Source organism: Gossypium hirsutum, chromosome A12 (genome assembly GCF_007990345.1).
Source record: "Gossypium hirsutum isolate 1008001.06 chromosome A12, Gossypium_hirsutum_v2.1, whole genome shotgun sequence".
Lineage (NCBI taxonomy): Eukaryota > Viridiplantae > Streptophyta > Magnoliopsida > Malvales > Malvaceae > Gossypium > Gossypium hirsutum.
The window spans coordinates 14638945-14653342 of record NC_053435.1 but is presented as its reverse complement, the minus strand read 5'-3'; the positions used below and the strand labels follow the sequence as shown (position 1 = coordinate 14653342).

Here is a 14398-nt window from a genome sequence, read left to right as displayed (position 1 = left end):
TTATCAACTTGCTCAACTAAGCATTTCAATTGGAATCCTCGTTGGGATGCATTAAGCTTTGACATATATTTATAATTCAAAATATACATCTTATATTATAAAAAAAACAAAATAAAATATTGTTAAATGCCATAAAATACGATCATCTCACCACTACTAACATTACTTTTCACAGTCATTGTAAGCAGTCAACCGTACTCAACCATTTCTTTAGTTCCCTCTTTTCACTGTATTTCGCACGCGAAATTTATTATTTATATATTTACATTATATTTATCAAAATTAAAGTATTTATTACAGCAGCAATAATTAATCTTTTAGTTGTGATTCTAAAAAAAAAAGTAAATAATTAATTATAAAATATATTTCATTAAACTTTTAACCACATAATTAAGAGTGAAGTGAGTAATGATGATATAAAAATTTTAAACCTTAAAACTCTAACAACAAACATTCAATTGTTAAATAAACCCTTTTGGACAAAATTTGGAATAATAGAAGGTAAAAAACTCAAAATCCAATTTTAAAGTTAAAAAAAAATAAAAACAAAATCTAAATATTAGGTAAGTTATTGAAGATCAATCTAATTTATTGACGATATTTATAAATTAGATATTACCATGAATATAGGTATAGGCATAGGCGCCTAGCCTTATTTGTCTTCTCTCCTTGGTTAAATAAGATTTAATAACAATAAGGATATGTTAAAACTTGTGGAAGAAATTAAGAATGGCGGTGAAATGGAAAAGTAATAATATAGTATAGAGAAGTGGCAAAGTAGAGCATGAAAAGTAGGTGTAATTGGCTGAATTATTAAGAAGACAAGGCGTTTGAACCCTAGACGATCTATGCTCACTTTTGTTAGCATGCAGAAAATCCAGGTATGGAGGACCATGCTAGCTAGTCATTTTTTATTTTTATTTTTTTACATTTCCTATCCAGCAAATGAAGTCACAGCGCATACATCAAATTCAGGGTCCATTTACGTATTTTATTTACAAGATAATTAGACTATAATCTACCTCATGATAAAAAACTATTAAGGATTTTTATGTTGTGTTTAGCCTTGTAAACATGGAAGCTTTCAAGAAACCACGACATGTGCCAAAACTTTTAGAGTGAGTGGGTATAAAAGTCAAAACTTTTCATAATTGTTAAATAAGGATGAAACGTTTCTTATGTGCTTAAACAAAGGTTTTTCACACACTTCACTTCACATTAGTTTGTAATACAAAATTAGATGAATATCGGTCTATTTAAAATAGAATATATGAAAGATAAGCTAAATAACTAAAAAAAAATGAAAACATAATTTCAAATCTAATATGCAACATTTAAAAGCTTTTTCTTCTTATTTTTAACATGATCGGGTATTCATTAAATAAAGACAAGGATAGCAATTAATGGGATAATGTACCGTCCCAAAACCACCACAAACCTTCCAAATTCAAACAAAACAGAAATTAAAGAAAAAAAAACAACAACAACAACAAAACAGAAAACCCCAAAAACCCTATCATTTCTTCCCATATATCCCGAAGAAGACCAGATGAAATCCTCTCATGTTTAAGCCAAAAGACTATTGCATGAACAGATCCTTGCTATCAATAGACAGAGAAACACTTTGGAAACTATTTGGATTTTGGAGTAATAGATTAGAGAATTTCCAAAAACCAAATCCGAGAGGAGCAGATTAAGTTTGATAGAGTTATCGTTGCCGATCTCTTTCAGCCGTCCATTCCACCATCTCTAGCGCCTCCTCAATCCAGTACCGCGGAACCGAAAATCGACGACCTTCTCCCGCCAGAGTGTGCGCATCGGTGTTGGCTATCCTTCCAATAAAACATAAGGTGACTTTATAAAAAAAAAACCAATTTTGCCTTTACATCTCGAACAATCGGGTTTAAAACTAACTTATCAAGTTTGGATGAAGCCACCTTCTTAATAATAGTGACTGAATTGCCCTCCAGTTGAATCGATCGAAACCCCAACTCAGCCGCAAAAGTGACAGCTTGCTCACATGCTCGAGCTTTTGCAACGAAAGCATCTGAAACACCATGGTGAGGGTAAGTACGTGCAACCATGATAAATCCTACAGGGTTTCAGCTAGTACTCTTGATGCTTTAAAGGTGTTTTTTACAAAAACAATTTTAAAAATAATCTAAAATCTACATTAAAAGTTGGTGTTTGGCACCACCAACATGCGACGTTAGTCATCTACATTAAAAAAATTAATTTTTTTGTGGAGCCATGTAGAATAGCACCATTTATATAAATACTAGAGAAATATTATGATTTTTAAAAGTATAATGAAAGATTTTAACAATTTTACTTTTTTTTTCTGATGGAGCCAAATAAATTGACGCTACCATAATTTAAAAAATTTTCCAGACACCCTATTGGTTATTTCCCTATTCACAGTTTCAAACTGTTTTGAGGTAAATTTTTTATTTTTTTCATCAGATTCTTTATTTTGTTTTATTACTTATTTATTTATTTAAGTTTTTAATTTGTCCTTATTTTTTTATTTGTTTATTATTGATTTTAAAAAACTTAAAATGTATATTTGAAATATTTTATAATATTTTTTAAAAATTTTAAATATATATATTTGAAATTATTTTTTAAAATTTTAAATATTATTTTTAATTTTAAATATATTTTTTAATAATATAAAATATTTAAATATTTTAAAGATATTACCTTTCAATTTTATTATTAATTTTATAATATTTTAGATGTATATTTTAAATTTTAAATATTTTTTAATTTTACATATAATTTTTAAATTATGACTTTTTAATTATTTTTAAAGATATTCAAATCTTTTTAAATTTTATTTAAATTTTAAAAAATAATATTTTATTTAAAAAAATGAAATTTGAATTAATTAGAAAAAAATAAAAAAAATATTTGTTAAAAAATATTTATTTGTTAAAAAAATATGACTTTATTCAAAATATATATTAAAAAGTAAAAATTTAAATTAAAAAATTAAAAAAATATATTATAACTGGCCACATTGTGTCAATGATATCAGCAATGTGACCAATCATAATCCTAAATATTAATTTAAAAAAAAAGGATCAATAAGGTGGGGTTTGGTCCCCCTTAGAAGGAAGGAATAAAAGGGGAAAAAAAGTAAGTTCTTTAGAATTTTTATTTTGTATTTTTATATTTTATAGTTATTGTAATATAATAATTAATTATATTGTATTTATGTTTTTTTTATATCATGCAAATATCAAAATTTCTTTTGTAGTAAATACAAATCACACTTCATCGAGGATCAAAGAAATAATAAAATTAATTATAAATTAAATAAAAAATCATTTTATTTTTTCGTTTTGGATTAGTCGTTTTGACCTAGAATTCATTGTCAAGTCATCTGCAACTATTTGTTTAGTCAAAAAAAACAATTAAGTTTAATCGAATCGTCTAGTTTCTTATAAAAAATCGTTTTAGATTTTCATTTTTTCTTGCTAATCGCTACTCTACTTAACGTCTTTTGATTGCATGAGATTGATCTCTATTTAGTTGTTATTATTCCTTTTTAACTATTTTCTTGTATGAAATTAATCTCTACATGTTAGTTATAATTTTTTAATTTTAGTACAATTCATAAATTTATATATTAATTTTTTTAATATGACGACCTTTCTGGTTAATTTTACTGTTTATTGTGTCTGGTTCCATTTGTGGGGTATAAAAAAATTATATTTGTCTTTAACGAGTGAATTTTTTTTAATAAAAGTTCTAGTATGTAAGATAAATTTTCGAGTTTGAATATGCCTAGTTTATATTATATGTAAAACTCTATGTATTATTATAGATATCAATTCAATAAAAATAAGTTTTTTTTTCTTTTTATATTTACCAATACCATCTATAGATTTTTAGGACATTATTATTATTTTTATGTACTTTTTGTAGTTATGTAGCTGCCTTTAGTTTTAATGCTTAACTATGATTAGGACATAATAATCACATTTGAGTTCTATGTGTTATTATTAATATTTAATGAAAAATCTCCATTTTATTATTAATATATTATTACTTACTTAATTTAACTTAAATAAAAAATACTTAGAATGGCTACGTTGGTATAGTATAAGTTTGATGTTTTTGTTTTCTCAACCTTTCAATTTTACTCTTCAATATATAATTTTATATTTAAATTATATAGATAATTGATTTATCATATTTTTATAAAAAATTTACCATATATGATGGGTATCGGGTTTTGAGGTCACCGTTTCATTTTCCCAAGTACGATCCGGACGAGCGGGTCATGCCATACTTACAGTTGGCAGGATTTGAGGACGTCGCATTGATCTGGAGGATTGACCTAAGGGCGAACTTAATATCCGCCTTGGTTGAGCGGTGGTGTATGGAGACCCACACCTTCATTGAGTGCACTATTATATTGGAAGACGTCGCTATGCAACTTGGGTTACGAGTTAATAGTGCTGTGGTCACGGGTCGAAGCAAAGTGTTGGAACCTTTAGTACTATGTCACAGATTACTTGGACGGTCCCCTAATGATGGGGAATAGAATTTTAGATACTTGACATTGGCATGGTTGAGAGCAAATTTTAAACAGTTATCGAGCACTGCTACTGAGCATGAGGTGATGTGTGCTGCTCGAGCTTATATTATACAACTGATTGGGGAGGTACTTATACCGAACAACACGTCTAATATGGTCCACTTAAAGTATTTTCCTCTATTGGAGGATTTTTCGCGTGCCGATAGTTACAGCTGGGGATCGGCAGTGTTGGTCATATTATACTATAAGCTTTGCCGAGCAACAAAATATGGGGTTAGTAACATGGCTGGTTGTTTGGGCCTGCTGCAATCTTGGGCTTTATACAGGATGTCATTTCTAGCAGCTGTTAGGCACCAACCATATTCGTGACCACTTATAAATAGGTAAAACTAAAATTATACTTAAACATTTAACGACTCATAAGTGTGGATAATATTTTCCAAAGTTTAACTGCTAACGTGTTTGTTTCGGTTCCAGATGGGCCACGTCTTTGGGAATTGGTACGAGCCAAACATTAATTATTTACCGCCAAATGATAGAGGCAAACGCTGGAGAGAAAGTAATATATATATTAATATGGTTTAAGTAACGTTGATTTAACTTATCCATTTGTAGTATGTGATGTGACTTGACTCATTATATTATATTGTGCAGTTCTTGTGGACGTCATATTTTGCACTGAACATTGCAACCTTTATTCATCAGTGGGTTTGCGCTGAAGCCCATATGTGGTGCATTAACACGCCAGTGCTCAACTTCTCAACCGCTGAGTGGTACAACGGTGATCGAGTTATGCGACAATTTGGGTGTAGACAATTTGTGTAGGTCGAGCCACAACAATTTGCTTATGCCCACGGTAAGACCATGAAAAAGAAACATACAACAAATTGGAGCATGTAACATTAATGTTATGTAGCACTATGGAATGCCCGGTATGACAGGCGGCCTGAGATGGACTCCTGCATGTTTGAATTTAGTCCCTCGACTAAATACATGCAGTGATACATGACTCAATGATGCATTTATTTATATGGTGAAAAATTTATGATAGTACCGGGTCACGACTACAGGCGTGGAAATCAACCTATAAGGAAGCTAAAGGATCAACATATGGCGAGGCCCGACTCGGAGAACCAACCTTTGAACACATCGGACCAATGGGTTGACGTTTTTTGTGATGAGTCGCAGAGCAGTTCATGTCACCTGGACATTGGCGGTTCAAGTTCATATCACCCGGACATGGGCAGTTCAAGTTCATATCACCCGAACATAGGCGGTTCGAGTTCATTTCACCTAGAGCAACCACCGATATCATTTGATATGTTTGGTAATAACATGTACTCCACCCCGCCTCAGGCCACGTTCAATCCAGTTGTTGATCCTCCTGATGTGTACAATACATCCTAACATCCACCCCGTCAATAAAGGCCCGTAAATCGTTATACCCCGAACGACGATATCACTCCCGGTTCTTTCCAATTTTGATTTATATAAATTTCAAGTGTTATGTAATATTTGTTGTATTGGTTTAGGGTTCCATAACTTATATATTAGTCTTTTTTTATATAATTTATAATATATTTTAAAGTATTAAAAGTTGCAACTGTTAATTTTAAATAAAATCTTAACCCTAAATAATAAAAATTTTATTTCTAAAAGATCATAAAATGCAAACAACAGGTACAACATTTAATATCTTTCAGACCGTGAAGATTAACCAGTGTAGACGTTTCTATAGGGACATTTGCTCTGATTGTGGCCAACTATTCTACATATGGTGTAACACTTTGGATCGACTTATTCTCATATACATGTCGTTCCAAATCCTCATTGTTGTCGGTCTACATTTGACTCTCCTACATAGTGATCGATCTAGCAACATCTCGAACGCAGGCGGTTGCACTTCCCATGTCGATACATCCCTTAATACGGGGAACTCGTTACCCTAAATACGCAACATACGTTCAAGTGTGTACACATCGTTGATATATTGTTCGACATTCAAACTGTAGGTAGTACACACTGCAACCACATGCGCACACGGGTACCTTAGTGTTTGGAACATCCTGCGCTCACACTGCCTATGTCAGATATCAATTTCATAGGACAGTGGCGAGATCCCCGACCAACGACCGATATACTTTGTCACTCGAAAATTTTCCAAATTTTGGGAATATAGTTCTACATTCATCGACCTAGCCCTTTGAGAGTTCTCTTTCATGGTATCCTTGATTTTTTCGACGTGCACATGTCCTGCCTATAATTATTTTACTTGTTTTAACCCTATTTTTGGAATTAAGGTTGCTAGCCTGTAAAATATGGCTGAAAAAACTATTGAAATTGGTAAGTGACGCGTACACCTCAAGACAGAGTTAACAGCCTCAACGAGGTTAATTGTCATATGACCATACTAGTACCCCTCGTCAAAATATTAAGCCCATTGCCACGGCTCTATGCTACCCAACTACTGTCTGACAAAAGGTTTGGATCTCGTCAAATCAATTTCTAACCTCACCAACTTATGTCTGAATCAGTGTGCTTCCAGCTTGTATCCTACGTATGTATTCCAATAAAATGCATTACAATCCCAATTAGGAAATGGACTCGAAATATTTACAAATACGAATTTAAATATGATATTTTTACCAATGTTCAAAATTCATTTGCACCAATATTTGTTCTTGTACTCAATGTGGAAGTTGACAATAATGTGACGAATACAATAGACGAGCCTTCACGGAACCTCAGATTGTCGAATCGCAACAACAAGACCCTTCGACCTATTGGAGATAATGCAAATGTTGTCTTGCCTGACAACATGTCTTCGCAAGTTTCAAATGAAATATGCCCACAATTCGAAGTTCTTCGACTCCATGATGGCAAAAGCAATTGATAGTACATTCGTTACCGTCTTGTGCAACCGCAATAAGAAGTATTTACGTGTATTTTCCATAAAGCCATGTTCTATCAACTTGCACTAGTGGTTTGCAGTGGAAGAAGGCCCTAACACATGGATCGAAAGTCCAGAATAGTCTATGAAAAACTCTTCTCCCTAGTTTCAATTGTCCATTAGGGCCTATATAAGGCAACGTTTGCAAGTCCATGAAAATTCTTGGGATATACTCACCATCGCTGAAATCCAACCCCAGTCACCATACAATTGTTGTATAGCTATTTGTTTCGCCCACCACACTTTCCTGTATGACACTCTGTACTGAAATCGAGCTTGTATGTCTGCAATCAATGTCAACATAGGAATGATTGGGCTATCTTTTACTAGTGGCATGATGCGGTTGCAAATACTTTTGACATCCAATTTCTGGCGGTCTTAAGACATACGTGCGATAGTACATGTATGATGCCCTTCTAATTTTAGTATTTGCCATTGTTGAGTCCTCTGTATAAATGCAGCTCAAACTCGCCAACCACACCCATCACCGGCTCTCCAACATTCCCCAACATATAATGTTGTTGTAGATTTGACAACCTTATAATCAATCGACAACTTCATGTTGTATTGTTTGATAGCAAACATATATTCCACCATGTTCTCAAACTGTTGTCCAACGAATAACTCCTCGAACTGTGACTTTGATGCTAATCTATGAACAGGTACTATATCCGCGTACTTAGGGAACTCGGATACATGCGCTGCATCTGGATCTACGTTCAATATTTCGCCCCCAAGTTCATTTCGTAAAATAATGCCATGACTCGGGTTACTGAATGAAGGGTCGTGAACATCTTCAACCTCCTCCGGGCCTTCATCATCATATCGTCCAGAACCTCATCAACATCAGGGACACTAAAATCTTCAACGTCTTGATCAAAATTTTCACCATTATTGGTCATTTCTTTGACATTTGCCTCTATGCTTATTATCACCTCCGGATGTATTTATAGACGGAGACTAAGGGTAGGGTTGTTATACGAACTCTGACCATAATTAGGATTTTTGGGCATTTGCGATGTCCTTTCGCATTCTAATTGGTCTGTCCATCCAACATTAAAATTAAAGTCAAATTTGCGATGTTGACTTATTGGACTAACATTCTCAATAGGCTCTATGTCTACTAACTCAGCAAATAATTCAACTGGTTGGGGGTTCTCACTCCTAGTCGACCACCATATTTTCATCATAGTGCCCAAGCCATTATCATCTAACAGCTGTATCTCACAAAATTTGAACGGATCTATAGAGATTGGAAACTTGTAAAATAATTTGGACATCGCCCTTCCACAACGGATAGCTATTTTCGCACTGATCTTCCTTTTCATTTCTGCTAGCTTTACATTTTTTTTTGAATTGCAAACCTACTCTTTGCCGATCTTGAAATGCACAACCAACATCACCTTCTACAATTTCACCATAAAAAAGAACATAACCAAAAACATCTCATTATTCATCTTCAATAGATTTTTTGAACTCTCCTACCGAACACAACAATTTCACCATTCTATATATGCTAGAGAACCAAGAGGTGGAGTCAGGCTCCACCAAAATAAAATATTAAATATTAAATTTTTATATTAAAAAAATAAAAAAAATACACTATAAAGTGATGGAGCCATCCTAAATGGCTCCACCAAATAAAATATTAAATTTTAAAATTTTAAAATTTTAAATTTAATTTTAAAAAAAGTTTGAATATATTTAAAATTAATTTCAAAATTAATAATTAAAAAATTAATAATTAAAATTTTAAAAATATTTAAAATATACATTTAAAATATTATAAAACAAATAATAAATTTGAAAGGTCATATCTTTAAAAATAATATATTTTAAAATAAATTAAACATATTTAAAATTTAAAATATACATTTAAAATATTACAAAACTAATAATAAATTTGAAAGGTCATATCTTTAAAATATTTAAATGTTTTATATTATTAAAAAATATATTTAAAATTAAAAAATTAATATTTAAAATTTTAAAAAATAATTTCAAATATATATATTTAAAATTTAAAAAAAACATTATAAAACATTTCAAATGTAAATTTCAAATTTTTTAAAATAATAATAAACAATAAAATAAATAAGGATAAATAAAAAACTTAAAAAAAGTAAATAAAAAAAAAAGAAAAAAGTAATAAAACAAAACAAAGAATCTGACGGAAAAAAAATAAAAAATTTGCCTCAAAACTGTTTGAAACTTTGAATAGGGAAATAGCCAATAGGTATCAGGAAATTTTTTTGAAATCTAATGGCGCTAATTTATTTGGGTCTACCAGAAAAAGGTGAAATTGCTAAAGTCTCCCTTATACTTTTAAAAATCCAAGTATTTCCTTAGTATTTATACAAGTGGCAACATTCTACATGGCTCCACCAAAAAATTAAATTTTTAATGTAGATTGCTAACGTGGTATGTTGGTGACGCCAAACACTTTGGCTCCACCAACTTTTACTGTTGATTTTGGGTTATTTTCGTATTTTATCAAAAAATAGGTTATTTAAGTAATTAATTAATTTTTTAAGGTTATTTTTACAAAAAAGCCTACTTTAAACAACACCATAGATTTGACAACAGCCCAATACTTCTTCCCTACGGAAAGGTGATAGTAGCTCTTCGTTCATTACAAGTGAAATTCTTTGTTGAATATTATCATAAATTTTTTATGCATCCCCTACCATTGAAGCCGAAAACAACTCTACGAAATAGCTCAAAGCAATCGTTAGCAGATCTTCTCCATTCATTACCCAATGACCCTGCTCATCCTCAAGACCCAGAATTTTATTTTTCCTTCTCCAAGTCGAAGCACAAATATGAAATAAGGTAGTATTTTTATCTCCATTTACAAGCTAATTAATTTGTGCCTTCTTCTTCCAGAATAATTCCTCCCTATAAACTTCTAAATTCAAGCCAATTTGGACTTCCATAAGTTCAGAAAGAGTGTCTTCCTCAAAATCACACTCATACAATTCTGTCAGTCTTACCTCTAAGTTACCTTTATGTGCCTCCATTTCTCTTTTACTATTCTTGCATCACTATCGCAACCGTTTGCCTAACCCTTCTAACTTTAACTGCAAAGTGTCCAATGAAAAGGACAAAAATTGCCTAACTTCCTCCGCACAAGACCCTTCCAAACACCAATTGGCATCAAATCTAAATTTAAATCGTCCATTAATCTTCATTTCATGCTTCTGACCAATTGTATCGACAACGACAAAACAGTGATAAAAAATGGGTCCAGTGATTAACAGAATGGTCAGGAAAAGAAGTTCACCATGCCGTATTAGCCACTCCCCAATCAAGTCGTTCTCGAATATTAGTTATAGGTAACAACTCTATTTCCCAAGTGAACCATTGCCCTGTGAACCCCAAGTCACTCAAATCACAATCTTGTAAAATTTATCTAAAGGCCTCCATATTTCGTTCAAATCAAAGTCAACCACCTATCTTCTCAAATGAATACACTATCTTATTAGAGTTTCCAACCACCAACCATGAAAGTGTCTAACACTGACCCAATTGGCAAAGTAAATTCCATGACTCACCACGCCTTCGATCTTCAAGGTGTTCATAAAAAATGAATAAATCGCCAAGTTATCCTGCCCTCACCATCACTGACTTTCGTATCAATATAGTGTTGAGAATAACTTCTTAAGTTCACCACACAATCTTGACTCTAACTCAAGGACAAACCCCCTTAGAACAAATAGCACCAACATCAATTCTATTAGCAAAACCACACTTATGTCTCACTACTTTCATCCTCCTTACACTAACTTCTGGTATGGAAACAAAATTTGGGGACAAATATCTTTCAACTTATTCTTGAGAAGATTCACTGTTTGTGGGTGTCCCAGACCACGAACATTCCAGGTTAAGGTTTTCATTATACCCGATTGCCCTGCATCGTAGAGCCAGTCGATCTTTATTCAGCATTCCCAAACACCTTCGAATCCACATTGATTGAAATAGATGATGTTGCACCTAATGTCAACTGCATTTTTTTTACCATTAACAATTAGAATAGGGTTATCCTTAGCATCCGAACCCAATTTCATAGGCCGTGTATATTGTGGCCCAATAGCATTTATGGTATTGTCCCATTTTGACAATACTCTATGTGGCAGAGCCAATTGCATGTTGGTTACTCCTATCAGATTGAGATTAGAATTTTGATAGATAGTTCTGGAAGTACCTCCATGATTACATCTTATATCCCTCCTTTCTTTATCCAAATCTTGAGTTATAGTCCCATCTGACTCTCTCAACTAGCAATTGACTACCACCATCCGTCTTCTCACTAAGGCTTTTAGTGAAATATCCCAACCAAACACAATATTAGACATCTCTACCCTCTTTCTCACTGGACAAATTTTCTCAATGTTGAAGCTTACCACAAATGAAGGAAAAAAAAACTAACTTTTTCATACTAAAATTTAGCTTATATAGATTGTGTAGTCCCTAGTGTAACCTTCCTTTTTTTTTCAATGGAAACCACACGCCCCTTTAAGCCTTATAAACTACTTCCCTCCGAAAGACATCATTTTTGCATCATAGTCCAAGAACAAGCCCAAGAAAGATCCAAACTGTCGTGCCATTAACTCTGACATGAGCCCTGGAAGCAAATCATGTACCTAAACCCAGAAGTCTGCATAAACTGAGAGAATCAGGCTCGAATCCTCCCCATGCATGCTCTTATGCAGAATGAGCAATGGTTATTGAAAAAAAAAATGGTGTCCCTTCCAAAACCTGATTCATATCTACCTCATAAAAGAACTAGAAAAGACATTGCTTGTCACTAAGATCTATGATGGAAATACCACCAATGGGATGTCATAGATCAGTCATAGTGTTCCTTAGTGAAGGAAAGTACACAACACTCTTCGTCAAACAAATATCCATTAAAGATAACTTGTAATCGTCGACCAACAACTCACCGTTTTCCTGGAAAGACTCCTTCTCACCGTCAACAAGATTTAGATTCACCATCTCATCCTCCATTTTCACTATTGAAAAACAATTGCAAACGTGCCAAACAGCAGACAAAACTCGTGCCAACCAACAGACTTAAAAGAAGTTTTTTTAAAAGCTTTTATTTGATTACATTTAAAAGAATAAATTTATCTTTATCTAAAAATTACCACCTTATAAAAGATTTTATCCTACTTTAAACATTTAATCTTGATTATATGTTTTTTTTTACTTTCATTTTAAAGCCTAGAGGAAATCGAAACTTAACAAATTCTTCGTTACATGTCATGTAGCTTATTCATACATGTGTTAAAATTTTTTTTTTGGAGGGGGACTAGTGACAATAGGTCAAGTTGATAACATCAAACCCCAACATCAATTATCCAATAAATAAAGGCACGTTGCTATCTTAAAAATCACCTTCCATCAATTCCTATTTAATAAAAAAATTTTATGTAAAAGTTTGGACTCAATATTAAAATGCTAAATTTATCTTTTTAATTTAAATACTAATATTTCTAGGAAATGTGATTCTCAATGCATATAACAAATTATAATTGAACTCATGTGTTTAATCTAATGACTAAAGACTATTCACCCATAAAATCCATCCAATTTTGAGCTTCAAGGAAGCAATTAGTAGACTTTTATTTGAACAACTTTTTTTTTGGATGTAATATGATCCCAATTTGGACTTAACTTATATTTGCAGATAGTGGTGGAGCTAGAAAATTTTCTTTGAGGGGGGCCAAAATTAAATTGTAATTTTTTAAGATAGTAAAACTGTAATTTCATCATTTTAATACTCATATTTATACTTTTTAAAGAACTAAATCAAAATTTTATTATTTTGTGGGGGCAAAGTGTAATTTTACCATTACTAATTTAAAATTTTATAAATTATAAAAGGTCCAAATGAAATTTTTTTCATTTTAGGGAGACCGAGGCTCCTGCCAGCCCCTTGGCTCTGCCACTGTTTGCATGGTCTTACTCAAAGAATCATTTCACTATAATAGCCATTCATATAAGGAAAAATTATTTAAGCTCAAGGAATTCAATGAATTTCTTTAAAAAGGTGGTTGTTTTGGAAGATTTGAGGGAGTTTAAGGAAATGGGTTGTTTTGAACCTAGTTGGAAATGGTTGTGTTAGTGTCATTTCTGTGATGATCGAAGGAAAATGGAGAGTATTAAAGGAAGCAACTTTCATGGTGAAAACTTAAAGTTAAGGCTTTAATATAACAAAGAGAGTTTTTGATTTAGTAAGGGCAAGCTTGAAATTTTTGAAAATGTGAAAGTGGAAAATTTCCTTTGGTTTAGTAAAATAAGGTCATGTGACCTCTTAACTATTATAAAAAAAATGTGAGCTGTTATTTAAACTAAACAATTGGAGAAATGAATATTAGATGAAGTTAGTGACTCATTCACAATATTTAGCGTCCAATGAAAACAAAATGTATAGAAATACCCAAATTCGGTGCAAAATCGAGAAAGTATGGTAAGTGAGCAAAAGGTTAAAGATAGAGTTCAATAAAGGGAGAGAAGAAGGAAGACAAGGGAGAGGTGTAGCCCCGACGTATTCTAGCTTGTCTTTGATTAGTTCCTCTTTGTTTCATTTATGGTTATGATGTTTAAAATAATGACTTGGAATTTTAGGGGGTAAATAGGAGGTCAATTTTGAGGTTTGTCAGGAATGTTAGAAATAAAAGAAAGGTTAAGATGATTTGCTTACCAGAGACAAAAACGGAAAGTGTTGACACTCAAATAGTTAAATCTTTGTAGGATTCTGGGCAATGGTCATGAAAGGGCTAAAGGTTTTTATCGTAATGTAAGGAAATGATTTTTTTAGGCTAAAGATAGGGTCACATCATCGAGATTCTTATTGCTTATTGGTGTTGTTAATAATAAAAACTTCAAAAGCA

The 14398-nt window shown here is 32.2% G+C and overlaps 1 long non-coding RNA gene across 1 annotated transcript; it reads left to right on the top strand.

The window, feature by feature from the left end:
* The first annotated feature begins 1562 nt into the window (after window positions 1–1562).
* Window positions 1563–6139, top strand: LOC121211320 (uncharacterized). The gene is made up of 4 exons (XR_005906624.1): window positions 1563–1850; window positions 1934–4932; window positions 5027–5108; window positions 5204–6139. It is a non-coding gene; the product is annotated as an uncharacterized lncRNA (long non-coding RNA).
* The last annotated feature ends 8259 nt before the right edge of the window (window positions 6140–14398 follow it).